Source organism: Grammomys surdaster, unplaced genomic scaffold (assembly GCF_004785775.1).
Source record: "Grammomys surdaster isolate TR1022 unplaced genomic scaffold, NIH_TR_1.0 278, whole genome shotgun sequence".
Lineage (NCBI taxonomy): Eukaryota > Metazoa > Chordata > Mammalia > Rodentia > Muridae > Grammomys > Grammomys surdaster.
In genome coordinates this window covers 13,645,877-13,668,508 of record NW_021604719.1, presented here as the reverse complement: position 1 = coordinate 13,668,508, position 22,632 = coordinate 13,645,877, and the positions used below count along the sequence as shown (strand labels likewise).

General features: G+C 42.0%; 1 protein-coding gene across 1 annotated transcript in view; it reads right to left on the bottom strand.

The window, feature by feature from the left end:
• The window catches only part of Megf10 (multiple EGF like domains 10), a 141,630-nt gene extending 140,253 nt beyond the window's left edge, over nt 1-1,377 (bottom strand). Inside the window, exon 1 of the mRNA XM_028777167.1 lies at nt 1,333-1,377. The gene's annotated coding sequence lies outside the window, so the exon portion shown is untranslated. The remainder of the gene's footprint in view (nt 1-1,332) is intronic.
• Between the last annotated feature and the right edge of the window lie 21,255 nt (nt 1,378-22,632).

Below are 22,632 nucleotides of genomic sequence, written 5' to 3'. Positions count from 1 at the left end.
TAGATGGCCCTGCATTGATAGATGACAGAAAACAGGAGGACAAACAGTTGTGGGACAGGAAGTGCTAACTGCTGTGCTGCTCTACACCACCCTACCCCTACCTCTAACACTATGGAGTTTGGTTAAGTCAGGTAAATCAGGTGAGAAGCAAGAGGTGGGAACGCACCTATCACTGTGTGCTGCTGTGGAACAGTCAGGTGTTTGTGAGTGAGTGTGTATGCATGTGTGGGTACATGTGTGTGAGTGTGTGTGTGTGTGTGTGTGTGCGCGCGCGCGCTTGCTGGAAGTATTCCAGTATCAGAATTTAGGACAACAGTCATCTAATGAGTAAAAAACAAAAACAAAAACAAAAAAAAACCCATGATCCACATGTTTTTTTTTCCTGCTTTTATTGTGGCAGATTACTATGAATTGGAAGAAGGTAAAGATAGGATAGCCTACTGTTTAGCTATCTTGAGTTTAGATTCTAAAGAATGGTATTCTGCTAACATGTTGACCTCTACATAATACCTGGATAAGCCCATTGATTTGTACCTTGCTTCTTCCTACTATGAGTGGTGGGAAGGTAACCCTACACATTACAGTTCTATCCTTCCTTCCAGCATAGCAAGGTCCACATGATGAGGCAATGAAGCTCCTAGAGTTTACCTCTTCCTGTCATTGCTAGAATTTAATACCATAGTAAGCATGGGGCTTTAGTATTTTAACTATTCACCTCATATAGCAAAGTACACCAAAGGGGGGAGGGGTAAACACATCAAAACTGCTCAAGGATTTCCAGCAAGCTGAACACATTCATATAAGCAACATCTGATTGAACCCAAGCCCTCTGTGGATGGAACATAGATTCTGGTAGTAAACTAAGTCCCACATGCATCCTGTGCCTGAGAGAGTGTAAGATTTAAACATGTCACTTGGGGGCATGGACAATATCAAAAGGAATCGCTAAGGTACTGAACAACTAAAAGAAAAGACTACATGTAAGAAACAACAACAAAGAGACAACTGCAACTCCTCCACTGTTTTCAGCCAACACTTCACCTTTATGTGACTTCAACAGTATGGTAGTCCCCCCTTGAGTCAGGAGGAGAAAGCCTCTCTCTACCTCATACAAACAGCCAACAAACTGGCCTAATGACAATGAATTGAATATTAATTAACTAATAAAGCTAGATTTTAACATGATCATTTTGCTCTGTGATGCTCCTCCTTCACTGTTTCCTGCTTTGAAGGCATACATATCATTGGCAACACTAAAGCCCCATTTACTAAAGGATAAACAAACTACAGGAGAGATGAGAGTGGAAAGCTAATAAAAATTAAGATATTTGCCTCTCCACAATCCACTTGTCTCTTCTTCTTTAATGGATTTGCAAAAATAATCTATAATCAAGGTCCCAAAACTGACTTAATTAGGAGCCCTAAGTGACCTGAAGTGAGTCATATATTGCCCTCTCCTGAGTACCACCCTACTTAAGGCAGATGCCACCAGCCTCAAAACCTCTTATCTTGGAGGAGAATGGATTCCTACTGGCCCAGGGCACCAACTGCCTGAACACTTGATACAAATGTGTTCTCTAGAACCCATTACACCCAGCAAGGCTTTCCTCCTCTGCTTCCCTCAGGTCAATATTCTTTGTCTAATTGAAAAGACAAATTAAGAAAGATTCACGAAGAATAGCTACCCATAAATATGCACAGGAACTAGGGACAGAGTGTCCTTTTGAAAGAAACCCAGAGGCAAAGTCTGAATGAATGACATACTTTTTCCTGTAAAGGGAGTAATCAGGCTAAAAGAACAATTCTGTTGGAAAGTCAGTGACCTTTGCAGAGGATGTGACCTTGAATTTGAATCTTCCTCTGATTCAAAGAATGTGTCCAGTTGTTGATCTCACAATTAGATCTTTACAGAAGTTTATAACTCTTTCCATCAAGAACAGGGATTCTACTGGGGAGTTGGGAGTGAGGGACGGTATCTACATAGCATCATAACTTCCCAAATATATGAGTAACTTTCAGATGGATTTAATTATATTTTGAACTCAAAAAGTAACTCTCAAATATGCAATATCTCTGTTCAAATCCAGATGGGAATTACTAGCACTTAAGATATAATTAATGACCATTACCCAAGAAATCTTCCTCTGAGACATCAGGCCATAATCCAGGGAGGTTTTCAGAACTGACGCTTAAGTGTTGGTAGTGGTAGTTGATTAACAACCTCAGGCTGGCCTAGAACTCACCATGGAACTGAAGATGTCCTTAAAGTCCTGATCCTCCTGACTCTACCTCCTGAGTGCTGTGATTAGGGTTAGGGTTAGGGTTAGGGTTAGGGTTAGGGTTAGGGTTAGGGTTAGGGTTAGGGTTAGGGTTAGGGGATACAGCCATGTGTCTCCATGCCCAGTTTAGGTGCTAACTAGGATTGATTCTAGGACTTTGTTTTTGTTAGGTAATCCTTCTACCAACTCCTAGCCCAACATCAACCTCTGTCTCATGAGCCTTTAGAAAGTAGCTAAGAATTTGTCTTTACCTATAATAGAGGGAGATCTTTTAGGCTTTTACAGTAAATAATACATTTCTATAATCAGATAAGTCAATGAGACAATGTTAAAAAAATAAAATAAAAATCCTGCTTAGTCAAATACACACTGGAGTTCCATCCAACCTCTTCATGTTTTCCCTGAGGTGTGTCTGCAACCCCAAACAGTAGATGAATGAGTCTTCCCCAGAATTACATTGCCTTCTAAACCCTACCTCCTACACATTGCTGCAAGTAGTTTATCTGTGGAAGGCCTTGACCTCCTTTCTTTGTCTGTCTGATTTAAGTGTGTCTGCTTCCTTGGGGCTACCAAGCTCAATGGGACAGCCAGGCAGAGCCAAATGGAACATCAGCCAATCTCCAAACAATGGGTGCCTTTCTCTGTTTGTCACATGAGCAGTGTTGTATTGCAGCTATTGTTCCTCCAAGTAGGGAGAAAAGGAACAGCTTCACAGGAACCAGCTCTTTTCCATGCCCGCTTCAGCCATCACCAAAACTAAAAATCATTAAAAAAAATTAAATGTGCTGTTTGAATGAGGCACCATAACCCCAAACAAAAAGCCAAGTGCATCATCCTAGAACATCTGCATCATCCTGTCTTGCCGAGAAGGCACATTCCCAGGCCCAACACAAGCATTTCCATCTTCACTGATGGCATCTGCGCATCTGTTTAAGGGATGTAGCAGAAGCAAGAAAGAAACTGACTGGGCCTTACACTGAGTGCTGTGCCGGGGTTATAGATCTTAGTCTAGAAAGCAAAAGGTGCAACGGTGAGGGCACCAAAGGATATGGAAAAAGAGACAGGTGTGCTTAAAAACAGTAATGGTTTTCCAGAAGGCAACAGGAGTGTTAGTGAAAGAGGCAGAGCAGGAAGAGAAGAAGAAGGGAGGGTCTTAGAGCATCCCACAGAGACTGAGATCATCAGAAACCAACAGACCAGGACAGCTTCAGATGGCAGAAGGAACCAGAGAAAACCACTGTCACTGTCACCAACAACAGCTCAGGCAAACAAGCATGTTGGGCTGGGATGTAGCTCAGTGGCAGAAGTGACCGTTTAGCATAACACATACATTGGGATTGCACTCCAGTTATACACACACACACACACACACACACACACACACACACAAATTTAAAGTTTTTTTTTTTAGTTTGCATATGGGTTTGTGTGTCTGCTTGCTGGAAGTGTATCTCACCATCCTCTCAAAAAAATGTACAAAGATTATACTTAGTATATTGTTTTAAATAGTAAAGTATGAACTTCCTCCACAATCCCAAACTTTAAAAGTCAACTATTCAAAGCCTTTTACTATGTAGAGTGACATTTATGCTAGGTAAGTAGCTTCAGGCTGGGACAGCTGACACCATCATGTGGTAAAACAATCTTCAAACAGGTCAAGAGTAAATCTAAATTCCACCCCTAATGACTCTAGAAAGTGGGAGTCCTGGCCATCCCTTCCTGTGAACTCCCTCTGCGGTAAAAAGGCTCACATTTTCCCGTCATGCTTTCTCATGAATGGGGAAGGATCTCTAAACAAAATTTTATTTGAATCTCAATAGGGTGCCCACATCTGGTCTCTATAACAAAATAATAGCAGTAACATGTGAAGGGTTCCTTCACAACTCAGATAGTGATGTGAGGGACAGACAGAAACCAGTCCTGTTACTCCATAAATAGCTATCATTAAAAAACGATTCTCAACTCCTTTGAAATGGTTTCTCAATGCTCCTACCACCATGTGTTTGTTGGGATCACCCTGCCTGAGGTGTCCTGCCCACACAAATCCTCACACAACATTCCCCATCAGTACACCCAGCCCTCTTCCTGGCATGAACTCTAAGCCACTCTCTGACCTGCCTATTAAACCCTAACTACACCCAGCTCCACCTTGTTGTCTAGACAGACAGACAGTGTGTGTGTGTGTGTGTGTGTGTGTGTGTGTGTGTGTGTAGAGAGAGAGTATATATAGTGCATATATATAATATGTATATAGTGTATATATAGTGTGTATATATAGTATATATATATGTGAATATATATTTAATCTAGATTTTTTAAAGGTGTTAACTCTTTTTTGGCAATTGTAATGTTTATTGTTATACATTTCACACCTAATAAATATATGATGAAGAAAAGAATAAAATTTAAACCAATTAATTGTAAAAGCCAAAGGTCATATGTTGTCATCAATTCTTCATCCAAAATAAAGTGTTTTTGAAAATTCAAATATAGTGGTACTTACCTAGACCCCAGCGCTAGGAAGGCTGAGGCAGGAAGACCACTCAGATTTTGTCTATTCTGGACTACATACTTAAACCAAGTCTCAGAACAAAACAAACATTTTTTTTTAAATATACCTCTCAAGACTGTCAGTGGGGAGGAGTACTTAATTTTTTTCTCCATTTTGGCTGAAGGATTTGTTTCTTAAATTTGAAACCAAGATGTTACAGTTTTATTTTATTCCATGAAAAAAATGACTAGAGTTGATGAATTTTGGTTTTATATTTCTATCAACAAAATTTTTTAAGGCTGAAGGTATACAGCTTAGTGGAAAGATGTGTGCTTAGCATGTCCGATACCATGAGTTCAACTTCCAGAACCTCTACAGCATCTGTCTGTTTGAGACAAGGTCTCATTATTTAGCCCCTACTGCCTTAGAATTCACTATATAAACCAGGATGAACTCAAACTCTTAGAGATCTTCCTTTCTCTGTTTCCATAGTGATGAGGTTAAAGTTGTGTGCCACCACATCCAGCTCCAAGACCTTTGTCAAAGATTTATTTTTATTCATTTTAATTCTGAAGTGTGTGAGGATAAGTGCTGGTAGCTGTACCCCAACATGGGTTCTAGGAACCAAATTAGGTCCAGAATGTGCTCTTTATAGCTGAGCTGTCTGTCCAGCTCCCAAAATATATTTTGAAAACTAACTGAAGGATAGGAATGTATCACGATTGGTAGAGTGCTTGTCTTCACACAAGAGATTTTGAGTTTTACTACCAGTGATGTATAAACCAGTCATGGCGGAACATGCCTGCAATCCCAGCACTTGGAAGGTAGAGGCAGAAGAATCAGAAGTTCAAAGTTGTCTTTGACTAAACAATGTGTTTGTGGTTAGTCTGAGCTACATGAGACCCTGTCTCAAAATAACAAAACAACAACAAAATAAAACCTAAGCATTTCGAAGATTTGTAAAAGACCCCTTATACAAGATGTCATCTGCAGCTGTATTTTAGAACTAGCCATATTTGCACAGTTCATCTGGGTTGGACATGATATTAATAACACGGAACTTGGTCACCCCCACAATGAGGCCTCCTTGCTCCAAAGATCTGATGGTTTTAACAGATGCTAATATCCTGTACATGCACCTAGCAAGACAAGGCGTTCCACACTGAAATTCTATTTCCCTTGTCTTACAAGTGGAGTCGAGGGGGATGGGGAGGGTGTATGATTTATTGCTCTCTGAGTAGGAAATTGAGGTGGTTAGAATGCTTTACATACTTGCTTTATCTGGGAGAATAAATCATTAAAAATGAAATAGGAGAGAAATCAATAGGCATTAATAGTGTTAACTACAGGATGTAATGTTACAGCCGTACTTCCAGACTGGCTCAGGGCATGGCATTTATCATCAAAGAACAGACTCATGGCCACTGGCAGTTGTGCAGATGAAGTTCAATAAAATAAAACACCAGTGGTGTGAATATTGTACTTCATTCATAGCACAAACAATCTTTTAAACTGCATAAATTAGCCCTTTACAGAAAATAAAAAATGTTTAAAAGCAGTAAGAATGATCATGGCGAAAGCTCATCTTCAGTGTTCAATATGGATAGGAGATGAACAGAAACTTTGGATTTCAGATTAGAAGAATGGACAAAGGCATAATTGAGGCTATTCAGATGAACAGGCAAAACATGAGGTTGATATGTCCTAAGGCAGGAAAAAAAACCATCATTTTGGGGGAAAGAATTATAAAAGATGAATCAACAGGACTCAATGAGTCTTACATCAATTCTTAAAATAAATCTTCAAAGTAAATCTTGGGTCCACATCTTTGCAAACTGGGGAGTACAGCAGCACATTCTGGAGCTGTGTTCGAAGCCCGACAGCCTCAGGTTCCTGTGCTCACTCACGGATGCCACCATCTCCCACCGGTGAATGGACTACCCCCATGTCTGTTTTATGTACAATTGCTGTGAGCCTATAGCTCTGCTTTGCTGCTGCAGCATTTGCTTTCATTTGCATAATTCATTCTCAGGAAAAAATGAGTGGAGACAGGAAAAATAAAAACTCTACTGGTGATTATAATATTTTTTCTCATTAAATTTAATGTGAGACAAAGGCGGAAGTTATTACGGATGCTAAAAATGGCAAGGCTTTCAACAGAATCAGATAATAACTGACCGTGGCTAATGCTCGGTTACTCGAGGAAGAAATAACCAAAGCAAAGGATATTGAAGAAAGGAAAGTTAAGAAAGGGGAGTACACTGGATGCTGTGTCTAGACAATGAAGTAGAAGTAGAGGTACTTTGGCCTCTGTGGCCACCGTCCTCATATCACACAGCTCCACCCTGTGTTGAGACCTGCTTTCAGGACTGTGTCCGTGTGGGAAACTAAGAAAGACAGTACTGAGCCAGTTACCACACACATGCCTAAGTGCCTAATGCACTGAAAAGCTTAGGGCAGTGTTGGATATTTTTGATATTGGCATCTCCACTTTAACACCAAGACACTCTTATTCGAAAGCAAAAGCATCCAAAAGTATAATTGTCTGTCTCTGTCACCTGTAGCACCTACTGTGATGTTGAACATGTGTCATGAGCTCAGTATTATGTGGCATTTTGTAAGCTCCTGAGGATAGCCCAGAGTGTCTTCTTTCCTGCCACTATCAACTTCATAGGTTACGTCTAGGTAAGTAGTAAACTCTGTACTAACTTCTCCACTTCTTCTCTATAGACACACTTGTAATAGATACTGTTCATTCCTTCATTCTTTTCCAAGATTTTGGGGAGCATTTATTATATAGCTTTTATATTCCAGCCATTTGAGTAAGGCCTTTCGACAAGGAATGATGAACTCATCAACCTGCTGGGGATATCATTCCGATAACAATGTGACCAACGCTGTAAACTAAAGCTGTCCACAGAGAAGAATGGCAACTCACATGACACCCACTGCCTATGAAAGAAATAGGGAATTCAGAGAGAACATCTGATTTGAGCTATATCTTCAAAGATAAATGGATAGCAGGCAGCTGTTTACACAGACGAGAAGGCCACAGGCGTTCCCAACAGAAAGAGCCATCTACAGCTAGACCATGGAAAGGAAGGGGTGCTGTGGATTTGGGGATACAATGAGGTCTACAGAGACTGGAGGGCTGGGAATCGAGGATGAAGAGAAAAACAAAGGAGGTTGTACCAAGGTGCTCACATCCAGGACAGTACCAAGGCTGATTGGCTGACTGAACTTGTAGAACCCAGTATCCCTCCAGCCATGACTTGGGGACTATTATCAACAAGCCCCTGGGAGATGCTGATGGTTCCTCGTGATCTGCCAAGATCACTAGGCAAGGAGATCCCATGATCAGATTTGTGTTTTGGAAATGTCTCAACAGACTGAGGAGAAGGTGTTGAAGACATACCCGCTGCTGTGAAACAAGCAAGAGACTCGTTTGGCATCTAGACCAATTGTGGGACTTTGTAGATGAGCTCAACTTCACCCAAGACTTTCTGCCTCTGAGTCAAGAAGGGGCCAAGGTTTACACATGGATGAACCATAGAAAACGGTTATTTGTTTAGGTAAAAAATGATCAAGTGTTGGTAATTTCTCATGGTAAAAAAAAAGTCTAATTTAAAAAAAAATCTCCTTGCTTCTGACGTACCCCCAAAGTCTGAAAGCAGCTGATAAGCAGGCTTAGTGCATTTCCGTTTTTACCATTATTAGTTGACCTGCAAAGCAGGAAGTTCCATAACTCATGTACCCCAAACAAGTGCTAAAAAACCTGAAAATGGACCAAACATGCTCACCAGTAACTAAGGCCACTAGTGGAAAGACTTTAGAACCAGGAGACACGCGGAAGCTCTTTTCTTACCCTACGCCCCACCCATCCCCAAGCTCACACATCATCAAACTGATGCCAAGAGAGAAGCAGCCTGTCTGAGGTCACACTAAATACTTTATTGGAATCCTCAGTGCTCTGTGTTTGTGTGTATCTTTAATCGAGTGTTGAGATTTGTAGCTAAAGTATTTGGAATTTGCCTTATAGAGGGCACTGGCCATGTGAGGAAAGTGCTGGCGTACTTAAACTGAGGCAGGGCAGAGACAGTCACAAAGCAAGAACACATGCTCGTCTTGCAAGTAAAACTGAGAAATTAGTACAAAACCCTCTAAAATGTAAGAGATCTTTCATAAAGGTGCGATAAAGAAACTATGCCAACACAAAAGATTTCTAAGAAGTGTAGAGGTTGTCACTCCCCACAGCCTTTGGCATCCAATCATGAACCCTTCTCAGAAACCAGCTCCGCCATACGCACCTTCCTTACCACTGATAGTACCCCACAGAAAACACTGCAAAGAGCATATGTGAGCCAACTAAGCAAACCTTCCTGTCCTAGGCAGTAGTCAAGCCCAAAGGTGAGCTTCATAGCCCTTCTCAGTAAAAGTATCAATTAACATTGCTGATAGCTGACCATGGATAATCAAAGCAACACAACTGTTAATGCTGGCTCAATAACAAGATAATAATAATAATAACAATAACAACAACAGCTAAGCGCTCCTCTGTGTGTGGGGCTTCTTAGGGCTTCCCAAGCATTAACTCCTTTAGCTCCAGAGTAAGCACGATTATTTCATCCTGATTTTATAGACAAACATCCAGGCGTGAAGCCACACCAAACTGCACAACTGCCAAGTATCAGAGTGGAGTGCTGAGCCCAGAACACCAGACCCTGGGAGTTTACCAAAGGAATGCCTTGGCCTTGTAAACAAAACAAAAGCACCGTGCAAACTGACTCTTTGGAGCATGCCAGTCAGACTGGTGGGGTTTCTGGGTAATGTCATGTGGCCTGATCTTTTTACTCATAAGGACTGAAGGTTTTTTTTTTTTTTAATTTGAGAATACTGTATACAAAATAAGACCTGGCATAAAGGATCAAGAATGTCATTCTCTGCCTTGGCACAGCATGGCTATTATTGGCCAAAAGCAGAAATAATGCCTCATTCAGGCCGATAAAATCCCAGGCTTTCATTGTTCCTTTAAAAATGTAGGGGTTCGTGTGAGGTTATGTGTGAAAGAAGCTGCAAGCCTGGTTCCCCGTGTTTCTTTTATTCAGTAGGGCCATTCAGGAAAATACTTCCAGAAGGAAAAAAAAAATGGAGACAAAATGTTTTCCCAAATCGGATGTTAAAAAGTCCTAGCATGAAGAGGTTTAAAAGAAAAAGACCGACAAGCATACACATTCCTTAAATAAGTAAATGCAGCTTTAAGAGCTGTCCCTTTCAGCATTACCCAAGGAACCCAGCATTATGACAAGGACCCTGAGATTTGTGAACCTGCCTGTAACCCCCGCCCCAGCCTGCACCCCTAAAGGCTGAAAGAGAGGCATCTTCTGGTAGCAAACACAAACTGAGTATCAAGGACTAAAGAAAGAAAAGTTTAGGAAACTAGTCAAGACCCCAGAGTAGTACTAGACAGACCTCAGAGAAAGGCCAGGCCGAAGCTGTTTGATGTCCCCCATCCCCCAAATCTCCCTGTGCCCACCAATGTCACAATCAACGTGGAACAAAACGCAGGCAAAGGAATATGGAGGCAGAAAATAAACAAAAACATCCATAACTGGAGATCTTCCCTGGCATTCCCTGCACAGTCCCAGATAACAAAACCAAACACAAACAAAAACAACAAATCTCTCTCGGGAAGCAGATAAACCAACAGGACAGCACATCTTTGTAACACTTCCATGGGACCAAAGTATCCTGGTTAAGGGGAACCATTCCCTCTGGCCCCAAAGTGCCCCTCTGCACCCTCCCCCCCAAGCCACCAAGGAAAGGGCTTCCAGAGTTGAGTTTGCTTAACTCTTACCCGGTCCTGAAATGCTGTGATTGGCAGCGCAACCTGTTTTTCCCTTGTCTTCACCCACTCCAGCCGAGATTTAAAATCTGTTCCCAACAGCGGCTGCTGGTTTCCAAGCAGAGTCCCAGGAAAAAGCACTGTTTGCGGGTCTTGTTTAAGCTCTGGAGATGGGGACGCTGGGGAGCAGGCCCGTCCCGGAGCCCCAGTTTCCCACAGGGACTAAGTCCTGCTGCAAACTTAAACAAGCTTTTCCCTGTCTGGCCGGAGATGCTGGAGGAAGAAGGCGGTAACCCGAGCCCGACTGGGATGCGAGCAGTTGCCGCTGCTGCAGCTGCTGCCTCCAGGACAGTGGCTGGTGGGGGGAGGTTTGGAAGGGGGAGCGACGTCGCTCGCTCGCGGTCCCTCCAAACCTGCAAGATCCTTCCGGCCCTGACTCCTGGGACCCCGGTCAGTGACTGAGTCAAGAAGTTGGCAAACTTGGAGTCATCACGGGGCTTGAGAGAGTGATAGCGGAGTGCTGTGCCCCACAGTGCCAGTGCTAATCCCTCCTCAAAGTATCCCAGAAGAAGAGTCTAGGCCTTCTACAAGGATTTGGGGGACAGGGCCAGGGTCCGCCAAGCGGACAAGACAGCGCGTCTCCAGAGTGAGGGAGCGCAAAAGTGAGACGGAGAAAGGATGGTGATCAGGCCAGGCCACAACGAACCGAGCCGCAGCTAAGTGACTGAGAAAGTGGAGAGGGAGGAAGGAGGCGATTGGAGGGTGACCCGCCAGCCTTCTGGGGCGGGCACGGGGACAGCTCCCCCGTCGCCAAACTCCCCGCGGGTCGCGGCCAGGCAGTCCGAGGTGATTTCTTGGGGAATAGCTCCCTCTGCCGACCGCCTAGGACACCAGGGAGACCCGGGGGATGGATTTGAGCACGCCGCTTCTCCGCCCACTTTCCCTCTCCAGACTGAGCGATTCCATTGCATCCCAACAACCTAGATAATATAAAACTTTCTAGTACTCAGACAGTGGTTTCTTAATTCTACTCACTTCCAAACAAACACGAAAGCAGGCAAGGGTGACAGTTTCAACACCGGATAGCCAGACAATCCGGGCTTCTTTTCCTCACATGAAGGAAACTCTTTCTAGAAAATTCTCCACGTTTACAACTGTGTCAAATTATCTTGGCAGATAATCCGGACCCCAAATTATGTTGAGTGAATTCATAGTGAAACAAAGGGATACTCTTATTTCTTGAAGCAAAGTGAACATGTTTGAACCACACCTGCCCTCATTGTCTTTGCTCTTCCCTGGTATCACGGGAGAGGACAATCTTTTGTGATCTGACTAGTTGCTTTATCTGTCCATCTGTCCATCTGGCTGGCTGGATGGCTGGCTAGGTAGTACCCTCACTTATCTTTGTGAGACCTCCTTTGTCACAAACACTACATACAGTCCAGGTGGGAAGGTCATTCAGGACCTGACCTGGGCTAGGACCCACAGACCCTCCTTTCCTGGAATCTGAACTCTGAAGGACAAGGACAGAGAGGGAGGCCTCAAAGCAATTGATGGATATGGCAATTTTCTGCAGCTCTTTGTGTGTGTGTGTGTGTGTGTGTGTGTGTGTGTGTGTGTGTGTGTGTGTATTCCCCAAAGTTTGCCTTTAAAAAATCAACTATTCCACTTTCCTTTCAATATTTTTATCAGTTTAAATGAGCCTTCACCATATTATGCCATGTTCTGCTGTGTAGTTTGATGTGTTTTGAACAATGGAAACATCTGGGTAACAATTAACAACTGAGATAATAATTCTACCCCACCACAAAAGTAAATCTTCAAACTGATTCCCATTTTGTCCAGTGGGGTCTTTTTAAATGTTTTGTTGTATTTTTTATGTCTCCTGTTGGAGTTGAGGGGTTTTGGTGTAAAGATCAGAGACAAGCTGTCGAAGTCACTTCTCTCCTTCCACCATTGTGTGTCCAGAGAATCAAACTCAGGTCACCAAGCTTGGCAGCAATCAGCTTTCCTTCCTGAGCCATCTTGTCAGCCCCTCTGAGTTACTTCTGTGGCTACACACATCTTTTCTAGCATTGCATATGCATGAAATCATATAGCTCATTAACTTTGTCACCTAAATCCTGGCTGTGTTCCTTTTTTAAAAATTATTGTTCAGTTGTGTCCAGTTGTATAGACAATATCATAGTTGGTTTCCCCATTAAATAAATGTTGACAGAGACATCAAGCTTAAGTAAAGCAAACCTTTAAACTTTATTCCCTTTTGTTGCAAACTTTGTTAACCCTTCTCCTTTTTGTTTGTTGGGTTTATATTTTCCACGTGGACTCTAGAATTAGCTTGTCACTATTTTAAAACCTTGTTTTTACAACTAAGAGTGCCTTAAACCTATTGAACTTTTTTTCTCTTCTGTTAGTTTGCTCATTGGTCAATTTAAAGAGAATTCATATATGGACAACATTAAACCCCCAACCAACAAATGTCTATAGCTTCATTAATTTAAGTATTCGATTTCTCTCATAAAAAATGTTATAGCTTTCATCATGGAAATTTTGCATATATTTTAAAGTATGTTCATAAGTAATTCAGTGATTTGCGATGCTATTGTAAATGAAAATATTTTTGGGATTTTAATTTCTAATTGTTCATTGCTAGTATAGAGAAATAGCTAATGGGAATAGCTTTCTGTTATAAAACTTGATTAATTTTTATTAATTGTAGCAGTATTTGGTTTTGTTTTTATTTTTATTTGAATTTTTAAATTTTATTTTGGATTTCCTACATACAAATAAATTCAGGTTTTCTCCTTTTATTTCTTATTTAAGATACTGGATAGGCTACCCAGGGCACCACTGAATAAAAGCAGTCAGAGTTCCTAGGTCAGGATCTTTACATACCTTAGGTCATATTTTAGTTGCTTTTCAACTACTGTTAAAACAAACAAACAAACAAAAAATACCATGACCAAGGCAACTTATAAAAGAAAGCATGAAATCAAGGGCTTCCTTAGTTTCAGAGGTTGAGCCAATAACCATAATGCTTGGCAGCAGGCAGGCATGAAGCTGTGATGATGGGGAAGTAGGTGAAAGTTTACATCTGATCCACACAGGAGGCAGAGAAGGGGGGGGGGAGTGCCATCTTTAAAAACTCAAAGTCCAAAGTCCATCCCAGTGACACAAACCTTCTCCACCAAGGCCACACATACTCATCATTATTTCTATTTTACAGATAGAAAACTAAAGGTTCAGAGAGCAACTGACTTGACCCTGATCACAAAGCTGATGCCTGATAGAAGCACAGTGGACCCCAGGCCTGGCTTTCAAACCTGCTCATCTCTAATCTCCACCATGGCTCTCCAAAGTTCACCCATGTGCTACCTTTAAACAGTCTTCCCCAGGAGCATTTTCAACCCACTTTGTAGAGACTGGGTGTTCTTGGAGTCTTTACTCAGGAAACTTAGAAGCTCTTAGGTAAACACAGGTTGAGTTTCCTCCCCAAACCCAAACTCAGGCAGTATTAGGAATGGTTGTATCTTTAATGGAGAGAATTGGTAATGTGGAGTGCTTGGCCCTTGAGGGTCCTCTTAACCACTTCCTGTTAGCCTTTCTTCCGCACTGAATGTTCTGCTCATTCTCTTCTTAAAGATGGTGCTTGTCATTTTGTTTGTTTTTAAGACATCTCTTTTTAAAGGTATTGGAAGGGATGAGAAAGGATAAGACAGTACATGAGAAAGATCGCATCTCTAGTTGTGGAGCCTGGTTCTACGAGTTAGGGGAGTTTTCTGTCCCCATCATGGTAGTGTGTCTCCACAGTGGTGACTGAATTCTGGTATTGTTACAAAGAAGGATGATAGGATCTCACCTAAATGTAGCTATTTCCTCTAGCTCAGTGCTTTAAAAAAATAATAATGCGATCCATGCCAAGACGTACATTTATCATCATAACCAAATTTGCAACTCCACATGTATATAATTAGAACCAATTTCATGAAACAATACTTACTCCATCATAATGTTCTGTGATATTTCTCTCCACCACTGATTCTTGAATTTTAATATGCTTGTTAATCAACTAGCAACTTTGTGGAATATGTGATTCCAATTCCGTATCTGGGGAGGGGCGTGCACTTATCCAACTCCTAGATGGATGCGTCTGTTCATAGAACAGCATACTAAGTAGCAAAGTTCCAGTTTATTTCAAAACTCTCTTACTTTGGTGAGTTTTGAGTGTATCTGGACTGGCTGCTGGGTGTGTGTGTGTGTGTGTGTGTGTGTGTGTGTGTGTGTGTGACACCATGTTTCAGGTATCTCTGGATAGACAGCATGCCTGTCTGGGATATTCTTGCAAAGGCGGACTTCTTACATAGCAGCAGCATAGTTGGAGATAGTTAAGAAATGGGTTTTGTCTCCCATAAACCAAGATCATAAAATGGCAGAGGGATGGAGAAGGGGCCTTCTTCACACTGATTTTTTGCTCACAGCATTTGATATAACAAATCTATTACAATTTCGACCAAATAAACCTATGTATTCTGCATAATGAGATCACTCATGCAAAAAGCATATAGAAGATGGTTGCTGGTGTCTGCAACAATGACATGTGTAACAGGAAATAAAGCAAGCAAACAACTCTTGTCCTGTGTCTCTCTTTGTCTGCAATCTGAATGCTTCCTATGACAGTCAGGGTTCTTGTTTCTAAGTAACAGTGCCCGGCTCTGTCTAACTGAATGAAAACAAAACCAAGGGAGAAAAACTGAAGGATTCCAGAAGAGAAGGCAGCTGTGTGACAAAGTTTGAAAATGAGCAAGGCCTCCTCTAGAGGACTAGAAAGAACCCATCAAAGCCATGGTCTCAGAACAGAAATGGTCTGTGCCTGCTGACATTAATGAATTTGAACCATTTCTTTCCTTAGTCCTCCTTTCAAGCTTCAAGATCAAAGTCACAGGAGAGACAATTTATCTGGCTGAACTTAAGTTTCACATTATATCCTGAATGTCCTGGGAAAACAATAACAATTCGGTCCTTCAAACTTCTGTAGTGAGGCAGATGCCTGTATTGGATTCCTTCAAGAGTGCAGACAAGTTGGGAGATGAAATGCTCCCAAAGATAATAAGAGTACCCTTGAGACGAGGAAATGAATGTTGAGCCATCTGTAAATTACACTGAACAACGCCCCGACCTGTGACTGCTGACCTGTGAATCAGCTGGGGCACTCTCTGTCAGCATAGATAGAGAAGGGTGGGGAGCTGAGCTTTCTAGCTCTTTGGGAATCCCAGCTATCATCTCAAAGCCAAGGACAGCGAGTGATCCTTTTGCTAAAGAGTAGCTCAAAACACCCTCTCAGAACTTAATAAAAGGCATGAGAAAACCAGCTCTCTCTGTGCCAGCAAGCACAGCTACCACCGTACATCAAAAAACCTAAGGAACTCTAAAAGAGTTGTCAGCCATGTAAAAGTTGTCATTCACTTGAAGACTTTTCCTTCCCCAGTGTGTGAAAGAGGGAGACTATATCTTCTTTCCCTATGACAGGCAATGATGGAGGAAGGAAGAGAAGCCAGAGCAGAGAGAGGGAGTACAAGCAAGAGACGGACACTGGCGCCAGCATCTTCAGCTATGGACAGCTGCTCATACAGAGCAGCAAACCTCCCTCTACACATGTGAACAAGAGGATAGCTGTTGTAAAGAGACAAGGTGATGTTTTCAATTCCACTGTTTGTTGAGACAAGCATCTGTGTTTCCTTAGAGTCAAGAACACACCATTGGAGATATCTGAGTGAAAGAAATCTTTCAACTCTCCGTCTATGAGAATTTCCTGGTAAACGAGAAGTGGGGGACCTGCAAAGACTGTGGGGCAGAAGGGCCTCAGGTTGGGCTGTACAGCTAGATCCTCCTAAGGCCTCCTGAAAAACTTACCTAGGCACTTTTCTTCAGACACCTGCCACAGATGGGGCTCACCATACAGCGGAGAGCACAGCATCAGTGACCCAGCAGCAGATTCCAGTCTCCCCTCGGTTCATCCTTCAGGCCACACCACACTGAAAGAAACTAGAAAGGTGAACTTGAACTTCAACAGAAGCAGGATGAGAAAGTCAGGAGAATTTAAGACGAGATACAGAGTTCGCTACCGCAAGGCCACTGGTCAAACTCGGGCCAGCCGAGGGGAGGAGAAGCATGAAAATGGACAAGAGACAAAGTGCAAGCTGAAAACTGAGTCTCACTAGCCTTGAGCTTGGGTCTTTCAATCATGTTTACCTAGTTCGTTTGTTCATTAGTTAGTTTAGTTATTTATTTTTGTGTGTCTGTGTGTGTGTGTGTGTGTGTCTGTCTGTCTGTCTTTCTGTCTGTGTGTGTGTCTGTGTCTATGTCTGTGTGTCTGTCTGTCTCTGTGTGTGTGTGTGTGTTTACACACCCATGCCACAATTGCCATATCATGTGGAAGTCAAAAGACAACTTGACAGCCAATCCTCTTCCTCTATGTGACTTTCACCTGCTAAGCTATGTCACCTGTCCAAGCTTTTCCTACTCAGAAAGTATTTAGAGTGCCTCAGGAGTTTCCCATAATGGTATAAAAAGATGAAAAAAAATAATTCCACATCAAATCATGCCTGCAAGCAATGGTAACGAATAAAAGACTTGGTGGTAGCATTCCACTGACTTCTTACTCTCCACAAAACTGGCTACCTAACAAATACAAGTGACCATGAGAAACAGAAATGAAAGGGAATTTAAAGGTTCCTGGGCACGTAGAGTAATACCAGTAAGGCTGGCGTTTGGGTTAGGAAGGTGATCAGGAACACATTGAGGTTTTACAGCAGAGATTGAAATCCCTCCCTGGATCTAATCTGGGGAAACCCAGACCCCTAACCAAATGGCAGGTGCCAGCGTTCTTTTCATCAGTATTTCCAGCCTTGGGCATCAAGCCTTGGACCCTAAGGCAATCAGAATCTTCACTGAACTAACAAGAGGGATTCTCCATTGCCCAAGATCTGAATTCAAAGCCTGTGGTAGATGTGCCTGGCTGGCTCAGCTTGTCATATCCCTAAGGCCATAGGGCAAAGCAAGTCTGTCCTGCATTGCTTCTTTTATAGAAGGAAGGTCTTCCCCCTCAGGCTTCATAAAGAGGGTTGCTGTCAGCTACACAGTACCTTGTGAAAAACAAGGAATATGCATGTCTCTGTTGGCAAAGACAATAGGCGCTATCACATCCACTCAGTTCCAAGACTTCTTTGATGTACCCTCCTGCTCCCTTCTTCTCGCTCTCTGCTTCAAATGCTGTAGTTTCTTGGCTTTGGTTCAAACACACCTGGTTCATTCCCTCCTTTGAGCCCTTGCTGTTCTCTGCCTAAAACAGGAAACCTGCTGCTTAATTTCTTTTGCATCTTATCGTGTTGGGTTGCTGTTACCGTGGAAAGAAACCTGAAATAGATCAACACAAGGTTTGTTTTGCCCTTTGCTTTCTGGGGTTCGGGTTTATGGTCAGTTGGCTCTACTGTGGCTAGGCCTGTAATAACACAGAACATGGGGACCGGGATGCATGTAGATCAGAGTTGCTAACTCTGTGGCAGAGCGGAAGCAGAGAGAGACAGCTTGCTTTCTTGACAAAGTCATTCTCATAAGCTTATCAGGTTACCCACGGGTTGATCCATCATCACAAGGGCAGAGCCCTCACCATGGAATCATCTCCTAAAGGCCCTATCTCTGAAGAAGGTAGCATTAGAGACCAAATTTTCGTATGTCTGTAGGGAGTCATTTAAGATTCATGCCACAATGCCCATTTTCTCAATGATCTTTCCTATGAACAGCCGCAATTTCACTCTCTTCCATACTACTTTTATTTCCTTTCTTTTTTTCCTGTATCCCTTTTCATCTTCTGGCATCCTACAAAATTTGCCAATTCGTTATGTATATTGTTTGGTCTCTGTCTGGTCCTGGCTAGAACCTAAGTTTCCCAAGACTGAGAAACTGTGTCTCCTTTGTTTACTGATACATCTCAGGCACTATCCGATGCCTAAAAGCATGACAGTTCTCAGATATGATGAACCTATTTTAAGCAAAAGTTTTATAACTCAGTGGAATGTTTTAATTTTCCATTTGGAAATTATCTTTTCTAAGGAAGAAACTACTTTTAAGATCAGAGACTTCAGAGAATGAATTTATTTAATTCACTTAATGCACAAACCACCAAGTTGTCCAAATGCAGCTCTCAGTGGATGTAAGAGCATTTCTTCTACTGTAACCATTATCTCACTCCTGCTAAAAACACAAAGGAAGGGAAGTGGAACTGTAAATAGAGAATTAATTAATCAATGCTCTAACTTCTCCAAAAATCCAAGGAAATTTATATCAACTGTCTTTGTTATTTACCTAACATTATCCTCTGGGATATGAATATTATATCCTGTGAGTTCCTGTCTTCTGTTGGCACTGCGTGTCCACACAAGTGTGAATGCTTTCTATGGGCACCCTGTGTCCACACAGGTGAGGATGGACTGCCCAAGAAAAGTCTTTCTTGGCACTTACTATGAATTAATTCACTTTGGACCCTTCATGCTCTGGAATGCTATTCATATTAAAAATGACAAAAAGCTACTTTGCCAAAAAAAAAGGCAGTGTTTTGCATCCTTCTTCATAATACGTTAAGATAAGGATTAGTTTTGTTATGTGTACATTGGGCCAAGCAAGCAGACTGGAGCCTTGGCAAGGCTGCTCTAGTTGGCTAGCCCTGCTATGCAGCCCTGAGCAGCCCTCAGGCTGGCTGCCCTTCAACAGAGAAGCTCTGCTGGGTCAGATGATGTCAGAGGCCATTAATTCCTACCAACTAGTGGCTGGAACAAATCCTTTGGTGACAAACACAGCTCAGAGCCTCAACTGGTTCTCATCCCCCAAAGTCTTACAAATATCTTTGCCTATAGAATATATGGTCCATACTTTAGACTTCAACATAACAGTTATGTCCTTTAAACAGGAAGGCAGGGATGTGATACAGTGACAATTGACCAGTGTATACAAGGTCCTGGGTTTGATCCTCACACTGAAAACAAAACAAACAAACAAAAACATTTAAAATAAACATTTGAACACTGTTCACTTTTTCTTTGGATTTGTCTCCTGAGCTCTCTTCATAAATTCTTCTTGCTCTTTATATTGCAGAGACTGAAAGCCTGTGAAATATTTCCCCCTCTGGTTCCCTAGCCACCAACAACCTGGTTGAATTGTTAGGCTACATCAGACAGATAAAATCACATGGCTTTTGAAAGTTGTCAGAGGGAATAGATCTCTTTCTCTGGCAGCAATAGAAGGTATAGCCTGAGCCTTGTAGATGTATCTCTGCAATGGCCTATGTCTCCCACCTTCTCCCCCTTCCTGGGGCCACCAAGCTCCCTGAGAAGAGTCAAGTGTCTACATGGTCCCCACTCTGGATCACAGAGACTCTCAAGATTTTGGAAATGGCATACTGAAAAGTCAGAAGTAGACTTAACTCACCTTCCTTCAGCCCCTTTTTATCAAAGCATCTGTTTGGTCCTGGTTCTGGTTCTGGTTTTGGTTCTGGTTCTGCTTCTGGTTTGGTGTTCCTGTCTCAACTGTGACTGAAACATGTTCTTACACAGAGCTTCAGTTCTGTTACAAGACAATAATCGACACATAGCTTTAGCTCTCATTTCATGGTAACATATTTGATGACCAGAGTTGAATTCTCCTAACACTTGTCCATCCTTTAAGTAGGATCTGATGATTCACATGATGATCCCCACTCAAGCCTTGCGCGGTCTCATCCTCAGTTCCCACTCGTCTAACAAGACTTCAGGGCTACAGTTTCTGACCAGGTGTTTCTTGGCCAGGGACAAGTGAAAGAATAGCAAGCTTTTAATCATCTGTTTTTGTATTACAGACAAACAAAATAAATACCCTCTCTCCCCAGCATGAGTATAACCAGAAAGGGTATGGTCTGAGTCTCCCAGTGAAAACCAGGGACTGATTCACCCCCACAAAAAATCGGTGAGTGAATTCAAAGATGCAAATTGAAAATATCCACTACTGCCTAACTACTCGAGAGAAAAGTAAGCTAGGTGTGGGGTAGACCCGGCAATCTCAGCACTGGAGGCTGTGTCGTGAGGATCATGAGTTCCCTGCCAGCCCAGGACACTGGGATGCTATGCCTCAAAATAGAATTAGTTAAATTAGAAAGAAAATATAACTCATCGTGATCTCATACATTAACACAAAAAAAGAATTCAAACAGATGAAAGATTTAAGTAGTGAAAGAAATAACCCACTAAAGATACTGGAAAGCGGGCATGGGATGGTGGAGAGCCCTTGCTATTCTTGCAGAGGACCAGAGTTTGGTTCTCAGCATTTATTCCGTGCTACTCACGGAGCTCCAGAGGACCTGATGCCTTTATCTGGCCTTTGAGGGCATCTGGATTCACACACACATATTTCCACACAGACAGGTATATACATAATTAACAATAAAACATATCTTTTTAAAAAATACTCAAAGATAATTTCAGTAGCTATTTTTTAAATACTTGTTTGAGAAAATATTTTCTAAGTGTGATAGTGGAGTCAAACTCATGTTTTAAAAACATGAATTCTTCAAAATATCCCTTCAATTGAAAAGTTGTAATACTAAATTTAGAAATAACAGTACCTAGCACTTAGACTTAATCAGTATTTACCTTGGACTACCATCACGATACTTCTCTCTAGATGTCTTATTCTAACCTTCCAAACTGAATTCAGAACATTATAAATATTTCATACCTAAATGCTTCAGTATAGATCTCCAGAAACTGAAAGATTCTCTTACAATGCCATCATTATGTCTTTATCACAGCTAAATAAAATTGGTGACTCCATAACACCATATGATATTTGGTGCATTTTCAGATTTCCTCTCTGAGACAAATTTAGGTATCTGTTCTAGTTTCATTTGTGTTGCTGTGATAAAGTATACTCACAAAAGTGGTATAGCAGGGAAAGGGTTTATTCCAGCGAACAGTTTCTGGTTATGGTCTATCATTACAGGGAAACCACAGAGGTGGGCTCTTGTGACAGTTGCTTGCACTACATTCACAGTCAAGAACCCAGAGAAAGGGACTCACTCATGTTCTTTCCTGTTGCTGTGGCAATTGGCTAGCTTTCTGCTGTCTTGTTAACTCAGAGCTTAGCCCATGGAAAGGTGCTACCCTCTTTTAGAGTGACTCTTCCTTCCCAAAATGAAAAAGAAAGCCAAACCCCCATAGACATGTCCACAGGCCAGTCTGATTCAGACAGTTCCTCAGCTGAGGCTCTCTTCTCTGATGGTTCTGGGTTGGGATGAGTTAACAAATAAACACTAGCCAACAAGCACAGTGCATGTACTTGGATTGGGGTCCAGCATTATACTTGGTGTCAGTTCTCTTAGTGTCTTGATTAGGCTTACTATTGCTGGGATGAAACAGCATGGTCAAAAGCAACTAGAGAAGAAAAGGATTTATTTCACTCACATTTTATATAATAGTTCATCATCAAAAGCAGTGAAGGTAGGAACTCAGGCAGGGCAGGAGTCTGGAGGCAGGAGCTGATATACAGGCTATGAAGGAGTGCTGCTTACTAACTTGCTCACCATGGCTTGTTCAACCTGCTTTCTTATAGAAGCCAGAAATACCAGCCCAGGGGTGGTACCACCCACAAAGGGCTGAGCCCTCCTCTATCAATCACTAATTAAGAAAATGTCCTGTAACTGAATCTTATGGAGAGATTTTTCTCAATTGAGATTCTTTCTTTTCAGATAACTCTAACTTGTGTCGAGTTGACACAAAACTAGCCAACACATGTAGAATTATAAAGATCTAGAACAGACTCCTATACTGCCATAACATTGACTTTTCTAAATGCAGAATAGTCAGTGGTTCTCAACCTGTGGGTCAAGCCCCCTTTGGGATCACATCAGATATCCTGCATATCAAATATTTACATTATGGTTAATAACAGTAGAAAAATGATAGTTTTCAAGTAGCAACAAAATAATTTTATGGTTG